The 17,101-nt window shown below is 43.5% G+C and overlaps 1 long non-coding RNA gene across 2 annotated transcripts; it reads left to right on the top strand.

Moving 5' to 3' along the window:
- Positions 1 to 20: 20 nt before the first annotated feature.
- On the top strand, positions 21 to 13,761 carry LOC149523221 (uncharacterized). Of its 2 annotated transcripts, XR_016347124.1 has the most exons (9): positions 21 to 824; positions 3,156 to 3,528; positions 4,316 to 4,342; positions 6,674 to 7,046; positions 7,834 to 7,860; positions 10,192 to 10,564; positions 11,352 to 11,378; positions 11,946 to 11,966; positions 12,306 to 13,761. It is a non-coding gene; the product is annotated as an uncharacterized LOC149523221 (long non-coding RNA). The 2 variants fall into 2 exon arrangements; XR_016347125.1 differs by lacking the exon at positions 11,946 to 11,966 and having other exon boundaries at positions 13,710 to 13,729.
- Positions 13,762 to 17,101: the final 3,340 nt, after the last annotated feature.

Below are 17,101 nucleotides of genomic sequence, written 5' to 3' on the forward strand. Positions count from 1 at the left end.
AGTGAGTATGGTATGTTGAAATTTTCATCTGTTTGGGTGTTTTTGGTTTTTTATTCGCAGTTAGTCAAACTGAGCACAATTTCTTGCATTCCTTTTGGAAGCAAATTCATCGGTCATAGCAGAGTCTGGGCCACAGAGTAGATCTACCGTCTTCTTTGAGGGTGCGCCAGCTCTCGGTGCACCAGTGCCGTTGTGCCTCTGAGCGGAGATGGTTTTTTGAACGAGGAATCAGGGGTTTGTGGCCAGAACTACCCGTTTTGAGCGAGAGCCGGAGCTTGCAGGTTTGGGGGAGGAGTGAGGTACATCTACAAAATTGTTCTTTCATCTGTGTAGAAGTGGCCTGACCCCGTCAATTCAGGTACCTAAACCTGCTGGTTCTATCAGTATCTCACTCCCTCTGTTGCCTGTATCTCACTCTCTCTGTTTCCTTTATGTTGGAGCCAAGCATAATTTCCCGAGACTGTGGCCAATTTTCCTCTGAGCCTCCAGTCTCTCCATCTCGCCATGTAAATGCTGCATAGCTGATGACATTTGCAATTTTCTGCTCACTGGAAGTCAGGAATTAGGGGCCTGTGCCCTGCTCCTCCTATTTTAAGGGAGCTTAAGTTCACGTATTTGTGAATTACAAGAGTCCGGGATGACTGCAGATGTGTGTGACGGGTTATGATGTTGTGTAGGAAATGTGATGAATGTGACAACTGGGCAGGTGTGACTGGGGAGATCTGCGATGAGCTCTTCTGGAGTGAGGGAAGGTCAGATATGTTCATCCAAATTCTAACTCAACTCACGCTTTTCAGTTGCAGAGCAACTCCAGGCACAAAATCGTAAGTTCTCTTAAATTTCTCAACTCTTTTTATTTCCTTGAAGAGAACATTCTTAAATACAAAGTTAAATTTCTTCATTTTCTGACATCCCTTCAATCCACAAGGGAATCACGGCCCACTACCTTACATTTCATGCTCATGACAGCACCACGGATGACGCTCAATAGTCTTATCTAAAATGAACAGAAAAGAGTAGTGTTATCTGGGCTTTAGTTTTATTAAACGAAACTGAACGTGAATGTATTGTATGCTACTTGAATCACAATTGTTAGAGAAAGAGCAAGTGCAGAAAATATGGTCACGCCTGGGATGGAGATTTTAAACCGGGAATCGAGGGAGGTTGGACATGATCTCCCATTGTGAGGGAGCCCCCAAACTTAACTAGGTCGAGTTATGAAAAGTAAGTTTCTGAACTCTTAATAGCCAGATGAGGATGTAGTTTAGGAAAGGTGGATGAATTAGACAATAACTGGTGAGACTTGGGAGATTTGCATCGAGATCTTCTGGAGTGAAGGAAGGTAAGATGTATTCATCCAATTTCTAATTGATCCAACTGTTCATTTCCAGAGAAAGTCCAGCAGGAGAACGGTAAGTTCTCTTCCATTTTTCAGCTCTTCAAATGAACATTCTACAATCTAGAGTGTTATTTCTGTATTTCCTTCTCTTTCCTCAATCCACAGAGTATTCACTACTCGTCTTCTTGCTTTTCAAACCCATACCAAAATCTTTGATCTTGGGTAGGTTTCTATTGATTCCTGGGTATTCAATAGCAGTAGGTTTCTTCTCCTTATTGCCTCAAAACTTCTGTTTCAATGTTTAAAAAAATAACAACGTAGGACAGGGACTCTCTGCCTTATTTTCAATATAATTAATTGTTTGTTATAGAACTAAATGTATTTTAATAACTTTGCCTTTTATCTTTTTCAGAGGCACTTCTGAGTGAGAACGGTATGTTGAAATTTTCATCTGTTTGGGTGTTTTTGGTTTTTTATTCGTAGTTAGTCAAACTGAGCACAATTAATTACATTCCTCTTGAAAGCAAATTCATCGGTCATAGCAGAGTCTGGGCCACAGAGTAGATCTACCGTCTTCTTTGAGGGTGCGCTAGCTCTCGGTGCACCAGTGCCGTTGTGCCTCTGAGCGGAGATGGTTTTTTGAACGAGGAATCAGGGGTTTGTGGCCAGAACTACCCGTTTTGAGCGAGAGCCGGAGCTTGCAGGTTTGGGGGAGGAGTGAGGTACATCTACACAATTGTTCTTTCATCTGTGTAGAAGTGGCCTGACCCCGTCAATTCAGGTACCTAAACCTGCTGGTTCTATCAGTATCTCGCTCCCTCTGTTGCCTGTATCTCACTCTCTCTGTTGCCTTTATGTTGGAGCCAAGCATAATTTCCCGAGACTGTGGCCAATTTTCCTCTGAGCCTCCAGTCTCTCCATCTCGCCATGTAAATGCTGCATGGCTGATGATATTTGCAATTTTCTGCTCACTGCAAGTCAGGAATTAGGGCCCTGTGCCCTTCTCCTCCTATTTTAAGGGAGCTTAAGTTCATGTATTTGTAAATTACAAGATTCTTGGATGACTGAAGATCTGTGTGATGGGTGAGGATGTTGTGTGGGAAATGTGATGAATGTGACAACTGGGCAGGTATGACTGGGGAGATCTGCAATGAGCTCTTCTGGAGTGAGGGAAGGTCAGATGTGTTCATCCAAATTCTAACTCAACTCACGCTTTTCATTTGCATAGCACAAAATCGTAAGTTCTCTTAAACTTCTCAACTCTTTTTATTTCCTAGAAGAGAACATTCTTAAATAAATGGTTAAATTTCTTCATTGTTTGACATCCCTTCAATCCACAAGGGAATCACGGCCCACTACTTTACATTTCACGCTCGTGACAGCACCACGGATGACGCACAATTGTCTTATCTAAAATGAACAGACAAGAGTAGTGTTATCTGGGCTTTAGTTTTTTTAAAGTATACATTTAACAAAACTGAACGCGAATGTATTGTATGCTACTTGAATCAAAATGGTCAGAGAAAGAGCAAGTATAGAAAATAAGGTCACACCTGGGATGGAGATTTTAAACCGGGAATCGAGGGAGGTTGGACACGATCTCCCATTGTGAGGAAGCCCCGAAACTTAACTAGGTCAAGTTATGAAAAGAAAGTTTCTGAACTCTTAATAGCTAGATGAGGATGTAGCTTAGGAAAGGTGGATGAATTAGACAATAACTGGTGAGATTTGGGAGATTTGCATCGAGATCTTCTGGAGTGAAGGAAGGTATGATGTATTCATCCAATTTCTAATTGATCCAACTGTTCATTTCCAGAGAAAGTCAAGCAGGAGAACAGTAAGTTCTCTGAACTTTTTCAGCTCTTCAAATGAACATTCTACAATCTAGAGTGTTATTTCTGTATTTCCTTCTCTTTCCTCAATCCACAGAGTATTCACTACTCGTCTTCTTGCTTTTCAAACCCATACCAAAATCTTTGATCTTGGGTAGGTTACTATTGATTCCTGGGTATTCGATAGCAGTAGGTTTGATCTCCTCGAAACTTCTGTTTCAATGTTTAAAACAGTAACAGCATAGGACAGGGACTCTCTGCCTTACTTTCAATATGATTAATTGTTTGTTATAGAACTAAATGTATTTTAATAACTTTTCTTTTTATCTTTTTCAGAGGCAGTTCTGAGTGAGAATGGTATGTTGAAATTTTCATCTGTTTGGGTGTTTTTGGTTTTTTATTCGCAGTTAGTCAAACTGAGCACAATTTCTTGCATTCCTTTTGGAAGCAAATTCATCGGTCATAGCAGAGTCTGGGCCACAGAGTAGATCTACCGTCTTCTTTGAGGGTGCGCCAGCTCTCGGTGCACCAGTGCCGTTGTGCCTCTGAGCGGAGATGGTTTTTTGAACGAGGAATCAGGGGTTTGTGGCCAGAACTACCCGTTTTGAGCGAGAGCCGGAGCTTGCAGGTTTGGGGGAGGAGTGAGGTACATCTACAAAATTGTTCTTTCATCTGTGTAGAAGTGGCCTGACCCCGTCAATTCAGGTACCTAAACCTGCTGGTTCTATCAGTATCTCACTCCCTCTGTTGCCTGTATCTCACTCTCTCTGTTTCCTTTATGTTGGAGCCAAGCATAATTTCCCGAGACTGTGGCCAATTTTCCTCTGAGCCTCCAGTCTCTCCATCTCGCCATGTAAATGCTGCATAGCTGATGACATTTGCAATTTTCTGCTCACTGGAAGTCAGGAATTAGGGGCCTGTGCCCTGCTCCTCCTATTTTAAGGGAGCTTAAGTTCACGTATTTGTGAATTACAAGAGTCCGGGATGACTGCAGATGTGTGTGACGGGTTATGATGTTGTGTAGGAAATGTGATGAATGTGACAACTGGGCAGGTGTGACTGGGGAGATCTGCGATGAGCTCTTCTGGAGTGAGGGAAGGTCAGATATGTTCATCCAAATTCTAACTCAACTCACGCTTTTCAGTTGCAGAGCAACTCCAGGCACAAAATCGTAAGTTCTCTTAAATTTCTCAACTCTTTTTATTTCCTTGAAGAGAACATTCTTAAATACAAAGTTAAATTTCTTCATTTTCTGACATCCCTTCAATCCACAAGGGAATCACGGCCCACTACCTTACATTTCATGCTCATGACAGCACCACGGATGACGCTCAATAGTCTTATCTAAAATGAACAGAAAAGAGTAGTGTTATCTGGGCTTTAGTTTTATTAAACGAAACTGAACGTGAATGTATTGTATGCTACTTGAATCACAATTGTTAGAGAAAGAGCAAGTGCAGAAAATATGGTCACGCCTGGGATGGAGATTTTAAACCGGGAATCGAGGGAGGTTGGACATGATCTCCCATTGTGAGGGAGCCCCCAAACTTAACTAGGTCGAGTTATGAAAAGTAAGTTTCTGAACTCTTAATAGCCAGATGAGGATGTAGTTTAGGAAAGGTGGATGAATTAGACAATAACTGGTGAGACTTGGGAGATTTGCATCGAGATCTTCTGGAGTGAAGGAAGGTAAGATGTATTCATCCAATTTCTAATTGATCCAACTGTTCATTTCCAGAGAAAGTCCAGCAGGAGAACGGTAAGTTCTCTTCCATTTTTCAGCTCTTCAAATGAACATTCTACAATCTAGAGTGTTATTTCTGTATTTCCTTCTCTTTCCTCAATCCACAGAGTATTCACTACTCGTCTTCTTGCTTTTCAAACCCATACCAAAATCTTTGATCTTGGGTAGGTTTCTATTGATTCCTGGGTATTCAATAGCAGTAGGTTTCTTCTCCTTATTGCCTCAAAACTTCTGTTTCAATGTTTAAAAAAATAACAACGTAGGACAGGGACTCTCTGCCTTATTTTCAATATAATTAATTGTTTGTTATAGAACTAAATGTATTTTAATAACTTTGCCTTTTATCTTTTTCAGAGGCACTTCTGAGTGAGAACGGTATGTTGAAATTTTCATCTGTTTGGGTGTTTTTGGTTTTTTATTCGTAGTTAGTCAAACTGAGCACAATTAATTACATTCCTCTTGAAAGCAAATTCATCGGTCATAGCAGAGTCTGGGCCACAGAGTAGATCTACCGTCTTCTTTGAGGGTGCGCTAGCTCTCGGTGCACCAGTGCCGTTGTGCCTCTGAGCGGAGATGGTTTTTTGAACGAGGAATCAGGGGTTTGTGGCCAGAACTACCCGTTTTGAGCGAGAGCCGGAGCTTGCAGGTTTGGGGGAGGAGTGAGGTACATCTACACAATTGTTCTTTCATCTGTGTAGAAGTGGCCTGACCCCGTCAATTCAGGTACCTAAACCTGCTGGTTCTATCAGTATCTCGCTCCCTCTGTTGCCTGTATCTCACTCTCTCTGTTGCCTTTATGTTGGAGCCAAGCATAATTTCCCGAGACTGTGGCCAATTTTCCTCTGAGCCTCCAGTCTCTCCATCTCGCCATGTAAATGCTGCATGGCTGATGATATTTGCAATTTTCTGCTCACTGCAAGTCAGGAATTAGGGCCCTGTGCCCTTCTCCTCCTATTTTAAGGGAGCTTAAGTTCATGTATTTGTAAATTACAAGATTCTTGGATGACTGAAGATCTGTGTGATGGGTGAGGATGTTGTGTGGGAAATGTGATGAATGTGACAACTGGGCAGGTATGACTGGGGAGATCTGCAATGAGCTCTTCTGGAGTGAGGGAAGGTCAGATGTGTTCATCCAAATTCTAACTCAACTCACGCTTTTCATTTGCATAGCACAAAATCGTAAGTTCTCTTAAACTTCTCAACTCTTTTTATTTCCTAGAAGAGAACATTCTTAAATAAATGGTTAAATTTCTTCATTGTTTGACATCCCTTCAATCCACAAGGGAATCACGGCCCACTACTTTACATTTCACGCTCGTGACAGCACCACGGATGACGCACAATTGTCTTATCTAAAATGAACAGACAAGAGTAGTGTTATCTGGGCTTTAGTTTTTTTAAAGTATACATTTAACAAAACTGAACGCGAATGTATTGTATGCTACTTGAATCAAAATGGTCAGAGAAAGAGCAAGTATAGAAAATAAGGTCACACCTGGGATGGAGATTTTAAACCGGGAATCGAGGGAGGTTGGACACGATCTCCCATTGTGAGGAAGCCCCGAAACTTAACTAGGTCAAGTTATGAAAAGAAAGTTTCTGAACTCTTAATAGCTAGATGAGGATGTAGCTTAGGAAAGGTGGATGAATTAGACAATAACTGGTGAGATTTGGGAGATTTGCATCGAGATCTTCTGGAGTGAAGGAAGGTATGATGTATTCATCCAATTTCTAATTGATCCAACTGTTCATTTCCAGAGAAAGTCAAGCAGGAGAACAGTAAGTTCTCTTCCATTTTTCAGCTCTTCAAATGAACATTCTACAATCTAGAGTGTTATTTCTGTATTTCCTTCTCTTTCCTCAATCCACAGAGTATTCACTACTCGTCTTCTTGCTTTTCAAACCCATACCAAAATCTTTGATCTTGGGTAGGTTACTATTGATTCCTGGGTATTCGATAGCAGTAGGTTTGATCTCCTCGAAACTTCTGTTTCAATGTTTAAAACAGTAACAGCATAGGACAGGGACTCTCTGCCTTACTTTCAATATGATTAATTGTTTGTTATAGAACTAAATGTATTTTAATAACTTTTCTTTTTATCTTTTTCAGAGGCAGTTCTGAGTGAGAATGGTATGTTGAAATTTTCATCTGTTTGGGTGTTTTTGGTTTTTTATTCGCAGTTAGTCAAACTGAGCACAATTTCTTGCATTCCTTTTGGAAGCAAATTCATCGGTCATAGCAGAGTCTGGGCCACAGAGTAGATCTACCGTCTTCTTTGAGGGTGCGCCAGCTCTCGGTGCACCAGTGCCGTTGTGCCTCTGAGCGGAGATGGTTTTTTGAACGAGGAATCAGGGGTTTGTGGCCAGAACTACCCGTTTTGAGCGAGAGCCGGAGCTTGCAGGTTTGGGGGAGGAGTGAGGTACATCTACAAAATTGTTCTTTCATCTGTGTAGAAGTGGCCTGACCCCGTCAATTCAGGTACCTAAACCTGCTGGTTCTATCAGTATCTCACTCCCTCTGTTGCCTGTATCTCACTCTCTCTGTTTCCTTTATGTTGGAGCCAAGCATAATTTCCCGAGACTGTGGCCAATTTTCCTCTGAGCCTCCAGTCTCTCCATCTCGCCATGTAAATGCTGCATAGCTGATGACATTTGCAATTTTCTGCTCACTGGAAGTCAGGAATTAGGGGCCTGTGCCCTGCTCCTCCTATTTTAAGGGAGCTTAAGTTCACGTATTTGTGAATTACAAGAGTCCGGGATGACTGCAGATGTGTGTGACGGGTTATGATGTTGTGTAGGAAATGTGATGAATGTGACAACTGGGCAGGTGTGACTGGGGAGATCTGCGATGAGCTCTTCTGGAGTGAGGGAAGGTCAGATATGTTCATCCAAATTCTAACTCAACTCACGCTTTTCAGTTGCAGAGCAACTCCAGGCACAAAATCGTAAGTTCTCTTAAATTTCTCAACTCTTTTTATTTCCTTGAAGAGAACATTCTTAAATACAAAGTTAAATTTCTTCATTTTCTGACATCCCTTCAATCCACAAGGGAATCACGGCCCACTACCTTACATTTCATGCTCATGACAGCACCACGGATGACGCTCAATAGTCTTATCTAAAATGAACAGAAAAGAGTAGTGTTATCTGGGCTTTAGTTTTATTAAACGAAACTGAACGTGAATGTATTGTATGCTACTTGAATCACAATTGTTAGAGAAAGAGCAAGTGCAGAAAATATGGTCACGCCTGGGATGGAGATTTTAAACCGGGAATCGAGGGAGGTTGGACATGATCTCCCATTGTGAGGGAGCCCCCAAACTTAACTAGGTCGAGTTATGAAAAGTAAGTTTCTGAACTCTTAATAGCCAGATGAGGATGTAGTTTAGGAAAGGTGGATGAATTAGACAATAACTGGTGAGACTTGGGAGATTTGCATCGAGATCTTCTGGAGTGAAGGAAGGTAAGATGTATTCATCCAATTTCTAATTGATCCAACTGTTCATTTCCAGAGAAAGTCCAGCAGGAGAACGGTAAGTTCTCTTCCATTTTTCAGCTCTTCAAATGAACATTCTACAATCTAGAGTGTTATTTCTGTATTTCCTTCTCTTTCCTCAATCCACAGAGTATTCACTACTCGTCTTCTTGCTTTTCAAACCCATACCAAAATCTTTGATCTTGGGTAGGTTTCTATTGATTCCTGGGTATTCAATAGCAGTAGGTTTCTTCTCCTTATTGCCTCAAAACTTCTGTTTCAATGTTTAAAAAAATAACAACGTAGGACAGGGACTCTCTGCCTTATTTTCAATATAATTAATTGTTTGTTATAGAACTAAATGTATTTTAATAACTTTGCCTTTTATCTTTTTCAGAGGCACTTCTGAGTGAGAACGGTATGTTGAAATTTTCATCTGTTTGGGTGTTTTTGGTTTTTTATTCGTAGTTAGTCAAACTGAGCACAATTAATTACATTCCTCTTGAAAGCAAATTCATCGGTCATAGCAGAGTCTGGGCCACAGAGTAGATCTACCGTCTTCTTTGAGGGTGCGCTAGCTCTCGGTGCACCAGTGCCGTTGTGCCTCTGAGCGGAGATGGTTTTTTGAACGAGGAATCAGGGGTTTGTGGCCAGAACTACCCGTTTTGAGCGAGAGCCGGAGCTTGCAGGTTTGGGGGAGGAGTGAGGTACATCTACACAATTGTTCTTTCATCTGTGTAGAAGTGGCCTGACCCCGTCAATTCAGGTACCTAAACCTGCTGGTTCTATCAGTATCTCGCTCCCTCTGTTGCCTGTATCTCACTCTCTCTGTTGCCTTTATGTTGGAGCCAAGCATAATTTCCCGAGACTGTGGCCAATTTTCCTCTGAGCCTCCAGTCTCTCCATCTCGCCATGTAAATGCTGCATGGCTGATGATATTTGCAATTTTCTGCTCACTGCAAGTCAGGAATTAGGGCCCTGTGCCCTTCTCCTCCTATTTTAAGGGAGCTTAAGTTCATGTATTTGTAAATTACAAGATTCTTGGATGACTGAAGATCTGTGTGATGGGTGAGGATGTTGTGTGGGAAATGTGATGAATGTGACAACTGGGCAGGTATGACTGGGGAGATCTGCAATGAGCTCTTCTGGAGTGAGGGAAGGTCAGATGTGTTCATCCAAATTCTAACTCAACTCACGCTTTTCATTTGCATAGCACAAAATCGTAAGTTCTCTTAAACTTCTCAACTCTTTTTATTTCCTAGAAGAGAACATTCTTAAATAAATGGTTAAATTTCTTCATTGTTTGACATCCCTTCAATCCACAAGGGAATCACGGCCCACTACTTTACATTTCACGCTCGTGACAGCACCACGGATGACGCACAATTGTCTTATCTAAAATGAACAGACAAGAGTAGTGTTATCTGGGCTTTAGTTTTTTTAAAGTATACATTTAACAAAACTGAACGCGAATGTATTGTATGCTACTTGAATCAAAATGGTCAGAGAAAGAGCAAGTATAGAAAATAAGGTCACACCTGGGATGGAGATTTTAAACCGGGAATCGAGGGAGGTTGGACACGATCTCCCATTGTGAGGAAGCCCCGAAACTTAACTAGGTCAAGTTATGAAAAGAAAGTTTCTGAACTCTTAATAGCTAGATGAGGATGTAGCTTAGGAAAGGTGGATGAATTAGACAATAACTGGTGAGATTTGGGAGATTTGCATCGAGATCTTCTGGAGTGAAGGAAGGTATGATGTATTCATCCAATTTCTAATTGATCCAACTGTTCATTTCCAGAGAAAGTCAAGCAGGAGAACAGTAAGTTCTCTGAACTTTTTCAGCTCTTCAAATGAACATTCTACAATCTAGAGTGTTATTTCTGTATTTCCTTCTCTTTCCTCAATCCACAGAGTATTCACTACTCGTCTTCTTGCTTTTCAAACCCATACCAAAATCTTTGATCTTGGGTAGGTTACTATTGATTCCTGGGTATTCGATAGCAGTAGGTTTGATCTCCTCGAAACTTCTGTTTCAATGTTTAAAACAGTAACAGCATAGGACAGGGACTCTCTGCCTTACTTTCAATATGATTAATTGTTTGTTATAGAACTAAATGTATTTTAATAACTTTTCTTTTTATCTTTTTCAGAGGCAGTTCTGAGTGAGAATGGTATGTTGAAATTTTCATCTGTTTGGGTGTTTTTGGTTTTTTATTCGCAGTTAGTCAAACTGAGCACAATTTCTTGCATTCCTTTTGGAAGCAAATTCATCGGTCATAGCAGAGTCTGGGCCACAGAGTAGATCTACCGTCTTCTTTGAGGGTGCGCCAGCTCTCGGTGCACCAGTGCCGTTGTGCCTCTGAGCGGAGATGGTTTTTTGAACGAGGAATCAGGGGTTTGTGGCCAGAACTACCCGTTTTGAGCGAGAGCCGGAGCTTGCAGGTTTGGGGGAGGAGTGAGGTACATCTACAAAATTGTTCTTTCATCTGTGTAGAAGTGGCCTGACCCCGTCAATTCAGGTACCTAAACCTGCTGGTTCTATCAGTATCTCACTCCCTCTGTTGCCTGTATCTCACTCTCTCTGTTTCCTTTATGTTGGAGCCAAGCATAATTTCCCGAGACTGTGGCCAATTTTCCTCTGAGCCTCCAGTCTCTCCATCTCGCCATGTAAATGCTGCATAGCTGATGACATTTGCAATTTTCTGCTCACTGGAAGTCAGGAATTAGGGGCCTGTGCCCTGCTCCTCCTATTTTAAGGGAGCTTAAGTTCACGTATTTGTGAATTACAAGAGTCCGGGATGACTGCAGATGTGTGTGACGGGTTATGATGTTGTGTAGGAAATGTGATGAATGTGACAACTGGGCAGGTGTGACTGGGGAGATCTGCGATGAGCTCTTCTGGAGTGAGGGAAGGTCAGATATGTTCATCCAAATTCTAACTCAACTCACGCTTTTCAGTTGCAGAGCAACTCCAGGCACAAAATCGTAAGTTCTCTTAAATTTCTCAACTCTTTTTATTTCCTTGAAGAGAACATTCTTAAATACAAAGTTAAATTTCTTCATTTTCTGACATCCCTTCAATCCACAAGGGAATCACGGCCCACTACCTTACATTTCATGCTCATGACAGCACCACGGATGACGCTCAATAGTCTTATCTAAAATGAACAGAAAAGAGTAGTGTTATCTGGGCTTTAGTTTTATTAAACGAAACTGAACGTGAATGTATTGTATGCTACTTGAATCACAATTGTTAGAGAAAGAGCAAGTGCAGAAAATATGGTCACGCCTGGGATGGAGATTTTAAACCGGGAATCGAGGGAGGTTGGACATGATCTCCCATTGTGAGGGAGCCCCCAAACTTAACTAGGTCGAGTTATGAAAAGTAAGTTTCTGAACTCTTAATAGCCAGATGAGGATGTAGTTTAGGAAAGGTGGATGAATTAGACAATAACTGGTGAGACTTGGGAGATTTGCATCGAGATCTTCTGGAGTGAAGGAAGGTAAGATGTATTCATCCAATTTCTAATTGATCCAACTGTTCATTTCCAGAGAAAGTCCAGCAGGAGAACGGTAAGTTCTCTTCCATTTTTCAGCTCTTCAAATGAACATTCTACAATCTAGAGTGTTATTTCTGTATTTCCTTCTCTTTCCTCAATCCACAGAGTATTCACTACTCGTCTTCTTGCTTTTCAAACCCATACCAAAATCTTTGATCTTGGGTAGGTTTCTATTGATTCCTGGGTATTCAATAGCAGTAGGTTTCTTCTCCTTATTGCCTCAAAACTTCTGTTTCAATGTTTAAAAAAATAACAACGTAGGACAGGGACTCTCTGCCTTATTTTCAATATAATTAATTGTTTGTTATAGAACTAAATGTATTTTAATAACTTTGCCTTTTATCTTTTTCAGAGGCACTTCTGAGTGAGAACGGTATGTTGAAATTTTCATCTGTTTGGGTGTTTTTGGTTTTTTATTCGTAGTTAGTCAAACTGAGCACAATTAATTACATTCCTCTTGAAAGCAAATTCATCGGTCATAGCAGAGTCTGGGCCACAGAGTAGATCTACCGTCTTCTTTGAGGGTGCGCTAGCTCTCGGTGCACCAGTGCCGTTGTGCCTCTGAGCGGAGATGGTTTTTTGAACGAGGAATCAGGGGTTTGTGGCCAGAACTACCCGTTTTGAGCGAGAGCCGGAGCTTGCAGGTTTGGGGGAGGAGTGAGGTACATCTACACAATTGTTCTTTCATCTGTGTAGAAGTGGCCTGACCCCGTCAATTCAGGTACCTAAACCTGCTGGTTCTATCAGTATCTCGCTCCCTCTGTTGCCTGTATCTCACTCTCTCTGTTGCCTTTATGTTGGAGCCAAGCATAATTTCCCGAGACTGTGGCCAATTTTCCTCTGAGCCTCCAGTCTCTCCATCTCGCCATGTAAATGCTGCATGGCTGATGATATTTGCAATTTTCTGCTCACTGCAAGTCAGGAATTAGGGCCCTGTGCCCTTCTCCTCCTATTTTAAGGGAGCTTAAGTTCATGTATTTGTAAATTACAAGATTCTTGGATGACTGAAGATCTGTGTGATGGGTGAGGATGTTGTGTGGGAAATGTGATGAATGTGACAACTGGGCAGGTATGACTGGGGAGATCTGCAATGAGCTCTTCTGGAGTGAGGGAAGGTCAGATGTGTTCATCCAAATTCTAACTCAACTCACGCTTTTCATTTGCATAGCACAAAATCGTAAGTTCTCTTAAACTTCTCAACTCTTTTTATTTCCTAGAAGAGAACATTCTTAAATAAATGGTTAAATTTCTTCATTGTTTGACATCCCTTCAATCCACAAGGGAATCACGGCCCACTACTTTACATTTCACGCTCGTGACAGCACCACGGATGACGCACAATTGTCTTATCTAAAATGAACAGACAAGAGTAGTGTTATCTGGGCTTTAGTTTTTTTAAAGTATACATTTAACAAAACTGAACGCGAATGTATTGTATGCTACTTGAATCAAAATGGTCAGAGAAAGAGCAAGTATAGAAAATAAGGTCACACCTGGGATGGAGATTTTAAACCGGGAATCGAGGGAGGTTGGACACGATCTCCCATTGTGAGGAAGCCCCGAAACTTAACTAGGTCAAGTTATGAAAAGAAAGTTTCTGAACTCTTAATAGCTAGATGAGGATGTAGCTTAGGAAAGGTGGATGAATTAGACAATAACTGGTGAGATTTGGGAGATTTGCATCGAGATCTTCTGGAGTGAAGGAAGGTATGATGTATTCATCCAATTTCTAATTGATCCAACTGTTCATTTCCAGAGAAAGTCAAGCAGGAGAACAGTAAGTTCTCTGAACTTTTTCAGCTCTTCAAATGAACAAAAAGAGGAAATACACCAGCTCTTGACACCCTGAAAACCATCTCGCCCACAGTCACCTGTTTGGAGCACACCTGGGAGTAGAAAAGACCCAGGCCTGGATCCTACACTGTTTCTATTGGCCAGGAGTACATGAGGATGTCTGCCGATACTGCACTTCCTGCCCAGAGTGTCAGCTACATGCCCTCACCCTCATCTGACGGCCCCTCTAGTGCCACTGCCAATCATTGAAGTCCCATTTGAACAGGTTGTGATGGACCTGGTGGGTCCACTGGAAAAGACAACCCAGGGAAATTAGTATATACTGGTGGTCCTTGACTATGCCACGCCTTCTGAATACAACCTCCAAGAGCATAGCTAAGGCGTTGGTGGAAATATTTGCTCTAGTGGGCCTCCCAAAGGAGATTTTAACTGGCCAAGATACCCCATTCATGGCCCAATTGATGAAGGACCTCTGTACACTACTCCAGATAAAGACCTTGCAGACCTCAGTCTATTGCCCCCAGATTGATGGCCTTGTTGAAAGGTTCAACCGTACCTTTAAGGCTATGATCAAGAAGGATGAGAACAGAGATGGAAAGGACTAGGACATGCTACTGCCTTATCTCATGTTCGCCATCAGGGAGCTGGCCAGTCATCCCCCTTTGAGTTGCTGTATGGGTGTCACCCCCAAGGCATCCTGAATATATCCAAAGATGGCTGACAGAAAGAGACGAAGGTAGGGAGAAATATTGTGGAGTATGTGACACAGATGAGGGACTGGATAGCCCAGGTCACCCCCATACTGAGGAGACACAAGGAAGAGGCCCAAAAGGCCCAGAGGGCCTGTTATAATCACAAGTCTAAGGGTATGTCTACACTACAGTGCTAGTTCGAACTAACTTAGTTCGAATTAGTTAATTCGAACTAAGCTAATTCGAACTAACGCATCTAGAACTAAAAACTAGTTCGAATTAGCGTTTTGCTAATTCGAACTAGCAAGTCCACATTGAGTGGACTCTGAACAGGGCTTAAGGATGGCCGGAAGCAGTGCCGGCAGGGCATCAGAGGAGGACTTACAGCGTGGAGATGCTGTCTCAGGCTAGCCGAGGGCTGCACTTAAAGGGACCCGACCCCCACCCCGGACAGACAGTTCTCAGGGGTGCCCCACTTGAAAACCAGTCCTGGCTTGGAGTGCCCGGAGTACCCACACTGGGCACATCACACCACTCGGCCATCAGCCCGGCTGCACTTGCCGCAGGCTGCCATCTGGGGAGAGGGGGCAATCGGGGGGCTGCAGGAGAGCTTCCACCCCCAGAAGCCCGCAGAGCCAGCCCAGTCCTCCCCATCGGGGGCTCGTACCCCATTCCTCCCTCACCTCCTTCCACTTACCGTTCCCTAGCCCCCCTTCTTATTGACGTACAAAATAAAGATAACGTTTCTTCCAACATTGACTCTGTCTTTATTGAACAAAACTGGGGGAGACTGGGAAAAGGAGGTGGGAGAGGGGAAGAGAAAGGCTGGGAGAGGGGAGGGCAACTAACATGATCAGGGGTTGGGAACAGGTCCCAGATGAAGAAAGGCTACAGAGACTGGGACTGTTCAGCTTAGAAAAGAGGAGACGGAGGGGGGACAGGATAGAGGTCTCTAAAAGCAGGGATTGGGTGGAGAGGGTGCATTCAGAAAAGTTCTTCCTGAGTTCCCATAAAGAAGGACTAGAGGAAACCAAAGGAAAGGAAAGGAATGGGTAGCAGGCTTCAAACTAGTAAGAGAAAGTTGTTGTTCACAAAGCAAACAGTTAACCTGCGGAACTCCTTGCTGCAGGAGGCTGTGAAGGCTACAACTAGAACAGAGTTTAAAGGGAAGTGAGATCAAGTCATGGAGGTTGGGTCCATGGAGTAGTCTTAGCCAGGGGGTAGGAGTGGTGTCCCTGCCCAAAGTTTGTGGAAGGCTGGAGAGGGATGGCACGAGACAAATGGCTTGGTCACTGTCTTCGGTCCATCCCCTCCAGGGTCCCTAGGGTTGGCCGCTGTCGGCAGACAGGCTACTGGGCTAGATGGACCTTTGGTCAGACCCAGGACGGCCATTGTAAGCTCAGGGCTCAGGGTCGGGGGTCTCAGTGGACCCCCTTGATTTTCATGCACACCTGCTCCTGGGTGGCCAGGCTGGCAGCTCTCCTGCCCTAGCCGGCCACTTTCCTGTGCCTAGTGCGGAGATCGTGGACGAGGTCCACGATGTCCGCACTAGCCCAGGAAGGTGCCCGCCTCTTGCGGTCCCGGGCAAGCACCCGGGAGCTGCCAGCCTGGTCCCGGGAAGAGAGGGTGGGCTGGGGGACATCGGGTGGGTGGCTCTGTGCCGTGCCAGGTGCAGGGTCTGCTGGCTGGGTGCTGGCAGGCTTGCACCTGGCACGGGCACCGTAGCCAGCCTGTGCCCCTTTAAGGGGTCCAGGGCCGGGAGGGGGGCATAGAGTTTCCCTGGTGTTGGCCAGAGTGGCCACCAGGGAAACCTGGGGAGGGCTAGCCTCCCACTAGTTCGAATTAAGGGGCTACACACCCCTTAATTCGAACTAGCTAGTTCGAACTAGGCTTAATCCTCGTAAAATGAGGTTTACCTAGTTCGAACTAAGTGCTCCGCTAGTTCGATTCAAATTCGAACTAGCGGAGCACTAGCGTAGCCGCTATGAATGTTAGTTCGAACTAACATCCGTTAGTTTGAACTAACATTGTAGTGTAGACATACCCTAATATAGCCCCTTATTTAGGTGTGTAGCCCCTTAATTCGAACTAGTGGGAGGCTAGCCCTCCCCTGGTTTCCCTGGTCATTTGTCTCGTGCCATCCCTCTCCAGCCTTCCACAATCCTTGGGCAGGGACACCACTCCTACCCCCTGGCTAATACCACTCATGGACCCAACCTCCATGACTTGATCTCACTTCCCTTTAAACTCTGTTCTAGTTGTAGCCTTCACATCCTCCTGCAGTAAGGAGTTCCGCAGGTTAACTATTTGCTTTGTGAACAACAACTTTCTCTTACTAGTTTGAAGCCTGCTACCCATTCCTTTCCTTTGGTGTCCTCTAGTCCTTCTTTATGGGAACTAATGAAGAACTTTTCTGTATGCACCCTCTCCACCCAACCCATGCTTTTAGAGACCTCTATCCTGTCCCCCCTCCGTCTCCTCTTTTCTAAGCTGAGAAGTCCCAATCTCTGTAGCCTCTCTTCATCTGGGACCTGTTCCCAACCCCTGATCATTTTAATTTCCCTCCCCTCTCCCAGCCTTTCTCTTCCCCTCTCCCACCTCCTTTTCCCAGTCTCCCCCAGTTTTGTTCAATAAAGACAGATTCCATTTTTGAACACAATTG

Source organism: Pelodiscus sinensis, chromosome 18, assembly GCF_052426305.1.
Source record: "Pelodiscus sinensis isolate ZL-2025 chromosome 18, ASM5242630v1, whole genome shotgun sequence".
In the NCBI taxonomy this organism is placed as follows: domain Eukaryota; kingdom Metazoa; phylum Chordata; order Testudines; family Trionychidae; genus Pelodiscus; species Pelodiscus sinensis.